Here is a 9,920-nt window from a genome sequence, read left to right on the forward strand (position 1 = left end):
GGACAAGGACGGTCTTAGTTATCAAATTTTTCCTCTCAGTCGTCTTGGAAAGTGACTTACAGTATTCCTCATGCGACACTTTAGAGGCGCACTACGTGATTTCTCAAGATCCCTACATTATGCTCCAACTGTACAATCTGTGATTTGCACAAACATAGAGAGATGCAGAATCTCTACCAGCTTTAATAAAGGGGAAGGAAACAATCTCTCACACACACAGAGCTGTTTAGAGTATGGCGTCAGGCTGCTCCTCTCGCCCTGTCATCTAGAAACAGCAGAGGGACCTTGGGTGCCCCTGACAGGTCTCCGAGAGGCATGCCCAGCAGCGCTGGACTTGGCTGCCACACACAGTGATTCAGCAATTTACCAGCAGAGAATGTGAGAGAGAGGAGGACTTTTCATCCTGGCTTTGGGTAAGGAACATTTCTCATTGTGCACAAATAAAGAGAAGTCTAGAGCTGTTAATTTTGTTCTTTATTCTAAAGCTACTAATGTGTGTAACTGGCTGATTTCAGACCAAAAGTCCTATCTGCCTTAATTGAGCATTTAGAGTGTGGAAACTGATTTTATAAGCTTATACCAGAAATAAAATAAAATTTAAATTAAGTTAAATGGTGATTACAGAAATGTATTTGTATTACATGGCTAAAGACATGAGAGTTTTTTAATGAGATATGTGTTCTATTTAAGTCTAATAGACATCTGAGAGGCAGATTGATAATTTTGTTAATCTTATTTTACAGAAGAGGAAGAGGAGGCAAGAGAACATTAAAAGAATTTTCTTCAGTTCATGTGGCAGGATACAACATATGAATAAACTATGCTCCCTGAAATTAGACTGTTCCTCTGCAGACAATACCCACTTTACTAAAATGAAATATCAACTCTTCCTCAAACTGGCAGGTTAAAAAAGCAACTCTTCATGTGAACTCTGGCAATCTTTCTATCAAATGATTCAGTGATGGGGAGAAATGGCTCCATGAAGAAATGATAGCCTTCCAAAAACAACTTTTTCCAGGAAAATTTTGGCCTTCTAGACGACAACCGTTTGTGACTGCTTGGGTACATGACTTTCTCAGGAAAAAAAAAGTACAATTCTCCAAGAGGAAAATGGACATCAGGAGTAGAGAGAGAAAAAGAAAGACATTCAAAGCCTACTTCCAAACTCCTCTGAGGTTCACACGAGCACTTGAGCTCTAGAACAGCGTTTCCAGAAACACGATCCGTCAATGATGGCATTTACGGGTCAGTTACTATTACCGGGGGAATTTGGTCTACTGTTATTTTACAGTCTCTCTGCCAAGAGAAGGTCATATATAGCATGTTTTGACTTGGCTCTAAGCTTTCTAAAAGCTTTCCTTTCTTTTTCAGCTGAAACTCTGAAACTTACCTGCTCCGCTCTTGGCCCAGAGTCAGTTCATCACCAAATCTCACTGTGCTGTGTTTCTCTGTATTTCAGCCAGCTTCCAGTTTCAGACTTTGGCACAAATAACAGCGGGCTGACAGTGAAGCCCCAGAGTGTTCAGATGAGGCCATTTGGGAAGGGGCAGGGGGAGGAAAGTATGGAACTTCTTGGTTAACGCCTGGAAAAGACAAGTGAGCAGAGAACACTCACTTCCTGAAGAACCAACAGGCAGATTTCTTGTAGCCACTATGATGACAAGCCACTTTCTTCACAGCTGCTAAGACAACTTCCTGGTCAATGGATTGAGGAGGCCCATGTTCTGCCTCTGGGAGACAGGCCATTGGGGAATCTGCTTCATTATCCATTCATTTATTCATCCATCCATTCCCTCACTAACTAATTCAACCAGCTGCTAAAGAACAATTTTATTTAGAATAGTACACAACGGTGCTTCTAAAAATTTAATGAACATTCAGATTCCTTGGGAATCTTGTTAAAATGCAGTCTCTGTTTGGTAGGCTGGGGTGGACTCGAAAGTCTGCCTTTCCCCTAAGCTCCCGGGTGATGGGTATGCTGCTCCTCCGAGAGCTGGAGAGATATACACCCATTTCATCTCTCCTTCCCCCACACCAGTGGTTTTCAAACTTGTTAAGAAAATGAAAATCCCTGGGCCCAACCCAGACCCACTGAATCTTGGAGTTGGACACATCAATCTTTGTTTTACCAGGCCCCTCGATTGATTCGGATCTTTGCTCAAGTTTCAGAACTGCTGAGTTTAGACCCATAGTTCTTAAAATCTGGCTGCATGTTAGAATCACCCGGGGAGCGTGCAGGTTGAATTGTGTCCCACAAAAAGATATGTTGAAGTCCTAACCCCAGATACCTGGGAAAGTGACTTTGTTTGGAAATAGAGTCTTTGCAGGTGTAATCAAGTTCCAATGTGCTCATACCTGTCAGGGTGGGCCCTAAATCCCATGACTTGTGTCCTTATAAGGAGAGTGACATTTGGAGACACACAGACGCAGGGAAGAAGGCTGTTCAATGAACGAGGCGGAAATCAGAGGTCGCAGCCGTCAGCCGGGGACTGCCAGCAATCACAGGAACTAGGAGAGAGACGTGCCACAGATTGTCCCCTGGGGCCTTCAGAGGGAGCCTGGTCCTGCCGACACCTTGATCTCAGACTTCTAACTCCAGGGCTGTGAAAAGGAAAAACTCTGCTGTTTCAGGTCACCAAATTTTTGGTGCTCTGTCAAGGCATCCCCAGGCAACTAATAACAGAGCTTGGGGGAGGGGAGGACAATTCCCCCACCAATTAAATCAGAATCTCTGGGGATGGGGCCTTTGCATGAGGATTTTAAAATCTCTCTCAAGGAATCCCAACTTGTGATCGGGGTTGAAATCCACATCTATTGACATTTCTGGATGTAAATCGATTGTTTATACTTAATTTTGCAATAAGTCAAAACCCTATAAGCAGCTGAATGTCAGTGCAAGGTTATCTGTAAGTTTTTTAAGTATCAAAATCAGTTGTATATATAAGAAGTATGCTAAGGCAACATTGCTCAGAGTTTGGTTATGGAAACACTGGTATAAGAATTACCTGCAGTCTGTCGATCAAGTAGGTTCTGGGCCCCATCTCAGACCGAATGACTAGCACCTCCTGGGGAGGACCTGGGTAGTGCAAGTCGTCCAGTTCCCTTGAGGTGACCCCTCTGCGTGCTGTTCTAGAGCCATCTGTACATAGGTGATTAAGCAGGCTTCTGCCACTGGGGAGGCCTTCCTGAAAATGAAGGAATTGGATGAGCATAGGAAGGGAGCATGAGTAATAATGGCATCAGTAGGAACTGGTGAGAAACTTTTAGCTGCTAGATAAAGAAAGGTCCTTTTGGAAGCTGATGGAGATCAGGCAGGGCTGGTGAGAGAATCGAGAACGTTGAAAGGCAGGATGACAAAATATGGTCGAAGGAACGCCATTGGCATCACCTGGGAGCTGACTGAAATGCAGAATCCTGGGCTCATCTCAGCCCTATGGAATCAGAGACTGCATTTTAACAAGATCCCCACATAGTAGGAATGTACATTAAATTTTGGGAAGCACTGCCCTGGTGACAAGAAATCTGTCAGAAGTTTCCGAGCAAGGAAGTGATATAATAAAACTATGCATATGCATGAGCAGGCTAGGCTGAGTGGAGATGGTTATGACAAATGGGAAGCCTTGCAGAGCTTTCTCATAAAAATGTCTGAAATGATGGTAATGTTGTACATCTGTGCTGCTCAATACAGTAGCCACATGTGGCCATTGAGCACTTGAAATGTGGTTAATATGCCAGAGAAACTGAATTTTTTTTACTTTTTTTTTTTTTGAGGAAGATTAGCCCTGAGCTAACATCTGCCACAAATCCTCCTTTTTTACTGAGGAAGACTAGCCCTGAGCTAACATTCGTGCCCATCGTCCTATGCTTAATGTGTGGGACACCTGCCACAGCATGGCGTGTCAAGCGGTGCGTATGTCCGCACCCGGGATCCGAACCGGTGAACCGCCTGCTGCTGAAGTGGGACATGAGAACTTACCTGCTGCGCCACCAGGTTGGTCCCTGAATTTTGTTATTTTTGCTAATTTTAATTAATTTAAATTTATACTTAAATAGCCACACGTGGCTAGCAGCTACTGCATGGGACAGCACAGGGTTAGAGGCTGCAGACGTCAAGACCAGTGAGGAGGCATCAGTAGTGGTTAGAGGGCGTTCTGACCGCACCTGCCGGTATGACGTTGTCATACAGTATCAAGTGTTAGTTCTCACACCATTTTTTATATGTGCCAAGAAAACTGTAGGCGATGCCATTTCCTGCTGAAGGAGGACGTGAACTAATGATTGTTTAATTGTGCCTATGATCAACTTTCAATTAGAAAGGAGCTGATTATCCCATCTAGTGCTTATGCCCCTTGTTTGCTTTCGTTTGCTTTCGGTGTTGCTATTTGCATTCCTTGGCTTGTCCATTATCACTTGCCAGAAGATCCATGGAGACGATGAAACTTGTGTTGCAAGGGATCTAACTGGTTAAAAAAGAGACACTCTTATTTGCCTGAAATCTTTGTTTGGGTTTGTTCAGCCCATTTCAAACGTCTGTTGTTCCCCAAACTCTGTCTTTTTCCTTGATAAATAGTCTGTTGAGTGACAGGCAAGATGTGAGTGACATGCCCTTGGTTATTGTTAGTGGGTCTTGTGCGGCATCCTAACAGCGGGTTGAGAAATGGAAGAACGCATAGCTGTGAGCCCTGGAAGCCTAGAAGTGGCTTCTGTAACCCATCCTACTGGACCCCCTTCCTAACCCTTGACCCTACCCTGCTTACTCCATGCTCCAGATATCAAAACCCATCTCTGAGTCTCGAGCTTCATAGGTGCTTCTTTCTCAGCTTCTCCCTCTTTCAACTCTGCGACCCCTGAGCTTATTCTCTGGGTGCTGCTTCCTCTTTTTGCTCTCCACTTCTTATACTTCCTTCTCCATTTTTAGTCACCAGTCTACTGCTCCTCTCTTCTTGAGCCCTCTCTCCAATTTTTACTAGTGTGAGCAGAAATCCTCTCTTTCTAGGCGTACTGTGGCCAGCATAGAAAAGTTCAAGAGTAAGCTCAGGTGGAAATGTTTCTGAAGCATTAGTATAATGAATTAGATCCCCAAAGTTGCTATTTTTAAAGATATGTGCTGGAAAACAGGAAACTAACTCTAAAGGTTTTAATAGATTTATTCATTTCCAAGTAATTATTAAACACCTAGACACAGTCCCTGGCTGCAAAGAGTTCATAATCTGTTAGGAAGAGACAAAATGCAAAGAAATAACTTCAGTACTGTATTTTTCTTACAAATAAAAATGATGATTTGGGCCTAAAACCATTCAGAAAGGCCAGGGAAGACTTCGTTGGAAAGACAAGTTCTGATCAGAGTCTTAAAAGATAAGCACACATTCTCCAGGTAAGATGGGAGTGAGTGTTGAGGGAACATGTGCAACCCAGGAGGCATGGAAAAGCATGGGGGATTAGGGAAATTCCATATGCCTGGAACAGAGGGGTCGAGAAATTACTTCGATTGCTGAATATGTAGGGGGCGGCTAGATTGTGGGATGCCTTGAATGCGGAATTCTGACTTTATATCATTGGCGATGAGGAGCTGTGGAAACGTTTCAGGAGGAGTTAATAATTAGGTCTTCGTGTTTAAAATATTAATATGGATAATGTATTGGAGTGGACAAAACTAGACTCAGGAAGACAAGTTAAAATGTTATTGCAACAATACAGGCAAGAGATTCGGAGGATTTAAATTGAGAACAGAGCAATGGGATGGTGAGCGAAAGCTTTGAGATCAGTTAGAAGCTGAGAAAATTGTCAAATATCGAGTCAGATGAGGTTTTGGTAGTTTTTTAAAAAGCCATTCTCTAATAAAGTGCTGTCCTGGAGCTGGTGCGCGGACGGGGCGGAACGAGCTTGGACTTGTGAATTAGAGAGCCCAGCTCTTGAGACCCAAATCCATCGCTCCCAAGATGGGCGGCTCACGGTCAGACACTTCACCCGTCTGAGCCTCAGTGAACTGGAGATAATTGTCGCCGTGCAAGACTGTTGGGTGTTTAAATAAAATATGAAGCGTCCCTGGCGCATGAGGAGAGCCAATCATGAGCTTCCTTTCCATCCTCTTTCCAACCGTAAAATCCATGACAATGAATCCTTTAACATAGAAAAAGACAACTTCTCTTTTCGAGTTGACAGTCGGAGAGCCTAAAATATTTTTTTAAAAAAATAAGCAATTACTTTCTTTCCTGGTAGGCTTAGGCCCAGGGCACTACTCTGTAGTGAAACATCCGAGTGACAGTTACGTTAACTGTAACAAAGCTGTAATGTGCCTGGAGCTGACATATTCTGATCAATATACTTGGTGTACAAAACCTCAGAGTCAATAAAGCATTCCAATGTCGTTTCCATTGCCAATTGGACTATGAATGATTTGTGATAATAACTGAAAATCCCCAAAGTGGAAACAGTTGTTTCAGGCCAAATGCTGTGCAGAAACGTTGTTCTCCGTCTTCTGAGAAGCTTTCAGAAATAGCTTTGCGTTAAACCCGTCCCTCCGTGTAAGATAAGAAATTATCAAGTGCACCAACAGGGAAAGGTTGTCAGAAAGAGAGATTTAGCATCGATGATTGCTACAGTCCTTAATAAAAGTCATTTTGATAAAAACTTTCTGCACTAGGCCAACCTGCCAAGAACTTTTCAAGTTAGAAGGCGAACAGGAAGATGGAGATTTCATTTGTTTGTCTAAGGTTACTGCTGCAAGATACAAAGTAGAGCTATCTCTTGGAAGTTTAAGCATAATTCTATAGCTAAATTTGCAAAAACAAAACAAACTAAGACTAAAACAACAACAAAGGAGAGCTTACAAGAATCCTATTTGACAACAGTGCATACAAAGATGCACTTACAAAATAATAAAAATGGGAAAGTTTAGCCCCAAAGAGACCACAGATATTGAGCCAGAAATTGCTGAACTATTTCCAAAATGTAGAAACTTTTTTTGGACAGAAACTAACATTTTTTATTAACCAACCACTCTGTGCCTGGCACCATGATGATGACTTTAAATGCAGTATCACTTGTAACACTCACGGAAATGCTCTGGGGCTATTTTGCAGAAGGAGACACTGAGCCTCAGACAGTTTCAATAACTGGCCCAAACTCACACAGCTAAGAATCTGTTTATATGACTCACACAGCTGGGAGAAGTTTAAGTGACTTGCTCAGACTTACACAAGATTTGAACACATGACTACCTAGCTTGAAATTCCTGCTGTTTTCATTATCCTGAGCAGAGTCTTTTAAAGCCTCAGTCTTGTGATCTGCAAAATGGGAATGATGCCTATTGTATCAGCCAGGATTCCAACAGGAGACAGATGTACATCCAGAGGAGGGAAATGAAACTTTTAATAAAGGGACAATTTACTAGAGTGTGAGCAGACATTTGGCAAAAGGGACAGTGCTCTGGTGCTCTGGGCTAACAATAAGGGAAACCTCTTACCACCCCTTGACCTTAAAGAGCAAGGAAAGGAAGTGACTACAGGAAGTGGAGAGAGGTGTAGAGAGGGCTTCTGGCCGGGAGCTGAGGCTTTCCATAGGAAAATGCAGCCAAAGCGACCTGGTACCAGGCTGTGAGGGGACTGGGGTTATATCCCACCAGCATTCTCCTCCCACCCTATGATGTCCTGTGCTGGCCTCCCAACTGGGCCCCATCCTGACACAGTCCATAGAGGCCGGCTGCCCTGGTTGAGAATGGGTCTGGGGGAAAACAACATCCAACACAGCAGGATTAGGTGAGAAATGTTCTGAGAGCATGGGACATGTGCTCTGGGGATGAATGACAATAGCAGTAGCTGGAGTTCTGAGAGCTTGTTACCATGTGCCAAGAGTCATTCTAAGCACCTCTTTATATTAAATTTTTTGATTCTCACAACAGTCTTATGAGGTAGGAACTGTTATCTTCACTTCCAAGGTGAAGAAACTGAGACCCAGAGAGGTGGTGTACTTTGGCCAAAGCGATAAGTACCAATGCTGAGAAGAGAAGCGAGTCTGGGACTCAGACCTTGCCCTCGTCCCCACTGCTGCGCACGGGCGTGTGCAAGGCTTGGGCATCGCGGCAGGTTACTAGCAGCGTGAAGGGAGTCCCTTACATTTGATTATTCTTGTTGGTTATCCCTACTCATTAGTCTGGAAGGATTATGATTTCCATTTTACAGATAAGGAATGTAAGTTTTCAGTTGTTCAGTCGGTTGTAAATGATTCATGCCATGTTACATTCCAGAACCTTCCTAGATGCCTTACCTTCCCACCCTCTGAGGCTTCCTGCCTCCCACAGAGCAATGCGTGAACCTTCTGTTCCACCATCACACACATCACATTGAGGAGCATCTGCTATACATGTTACGGTGTGTTGTGGTCTGAAGATACAAAGAAATATTGGTTCCTACCCTGAGAAGTAGCTTGCAGCCAGCTTTGGTCCCAATTGTCACCATCTTTACACATAAATTATTGGAATAACCTCTCACCTGTTCCCATTGCTTCTGCACCTGTCCATAGTCTACTTGAGAAACCTAGTAACCAGCTAGAGAAAACCTTTGAAATTTAATTCAGATTATGTTACTCACCTGCTCAAAATTCTTCAATGGCTCCCTATCTTGCTCGGAATAGGGTCAAAACCCTAAAATGGCCCAGGATGCCCCACATCAGCTGCACATTAGAATCACTGTGGGAGCCCCTTAAAAATATCAGTGCCTCCCTCACCCGAAAGATGGCCCTTAACTCCATGCCCTACCCTCACTTGAGTGTGGGCTGTGCTTACTGAATTACCTCCAGAAAGTAGAGTATGGGAAGTGGGGAAAAGAAATCTTATGGAGTAGAACCTGGCAAGCTCTGTCTTGGCCCAGTGATCAAGGGTAATGTCATCAATGACAGGTCAGTAAGTCATGTTGATGGCACATTCCCCCATCCGAAAGTGACGAGAAGGGCACTCCGGCTTTGGAGTCTTCTCCCCCAAACCGAAACCCAGGCTAAACATGAGAAAAACATCAGAGGGGCCCTGCTAAGCCTGAGCAGTCCTCCTCCCGACTGTCCAGGCCCTGAAAACCCAGCGAGACTCTGAAGGCACGCTGGCTGAAGGGAACGTGGTGTCCCGGGGGGGATCCTAGAAGAGAGAGGGACATTAGAGTCAAAAGCAGCAAAATCCTAATAAGGTGTGGAGATTGGCTAGTGCTGGTTCCTGGGCCGTAACAAACGTAACATGATAATGCAAAGTGTCACAGCGTTTGGGGGAAACTGGGTGAGGGCGTGTGGGACTCCCTGCCCTCTCTCTGCTACTCTTCCACAAACCTATAACCACTCTAAAATTAAAAGTTTATCACACCTCGAAAAAAAGCCGATAGGAAAAAACGAAACAACAGCACCACGACAGATACCAATGTCAGGGCTCCACTCCAAGTCATTGAAGTCAGACTCTCTTGGGATGAGACTGAGCTGTCCTACGTCTCTGAGCTCCCCAGTTGTTTCTCATGCACAGCCTTGTTGAGAACCTTGTCCCACCTGAATGTCCCCGGGACAGGTGGACTCTTGCCTCTACTACTCTCTCCCTCACACGATGCACAGCGGCCGCTCTGTCCTCCTTGCTTTTCCTCCAAATACGCCAGGAAGATCTGAGTTTTACAGTCTTTGCTCTCTTAGTTTCCTCTGCCTAGAACACAACTTCATTTAAATACCAGTGTTTCTTTCTCTCTTGCCCATTTCAAATCCATGTAAAAACAAAAAATAAACCAAAAAACCTGCTGTCTCATTAAAGGTTCCCCCAGGATCACCTTTCTCAAAATAAACCACTATCTTTCCAAAAGCAACCATTTTCCCCACCAGAGGTAACTCATTCCTTGTTTGCCTCACCCTGTGTCATTTTTCTCCACAGCAGTTTAGACGGCTGGGCGTTTTACTGCATG

The 9,920-nt window shown here is 44.1% G+C and overlaps 1 long non-coding RNA gene across 1 annotated transcript; it reads left to right on the top strand.

Annotated features, from left to right (window-relative positions):
• The first annotated feature begins 275 nt into the window (after positions 1 to 275).
• LOC139041485 (uncharacterized) lies at positions 276 to 6,379 on the top strand. Its single transcript, XR_011496711.1, has 3 exons — positions 276 to 413; positions 744 to 1,245; positions 1,372 to 6,379. It is a non-coding gene; the product is annotated as an uncharacterized lncRNA (long non-coding RNA).
• Positions 6,380 to 9,920: the final 3,541 nt, after the last annotated feature.

The sequence above is a fragment of the Equus asinus genome, chromosome 21, assembly GCF_041296235.1.
Source record: "Equus asinus isolate D_3611 breed Donkey chromosome 21, EquAss-T2T_v2, whole genome shotgun sequence".
In the NCBI taxonomy this organism is placed as follows: Eukaryota; Metazoa; Chordata; class Mammalia; order Perissodactyla; family Equidae; genus Equus; species Equus asinus.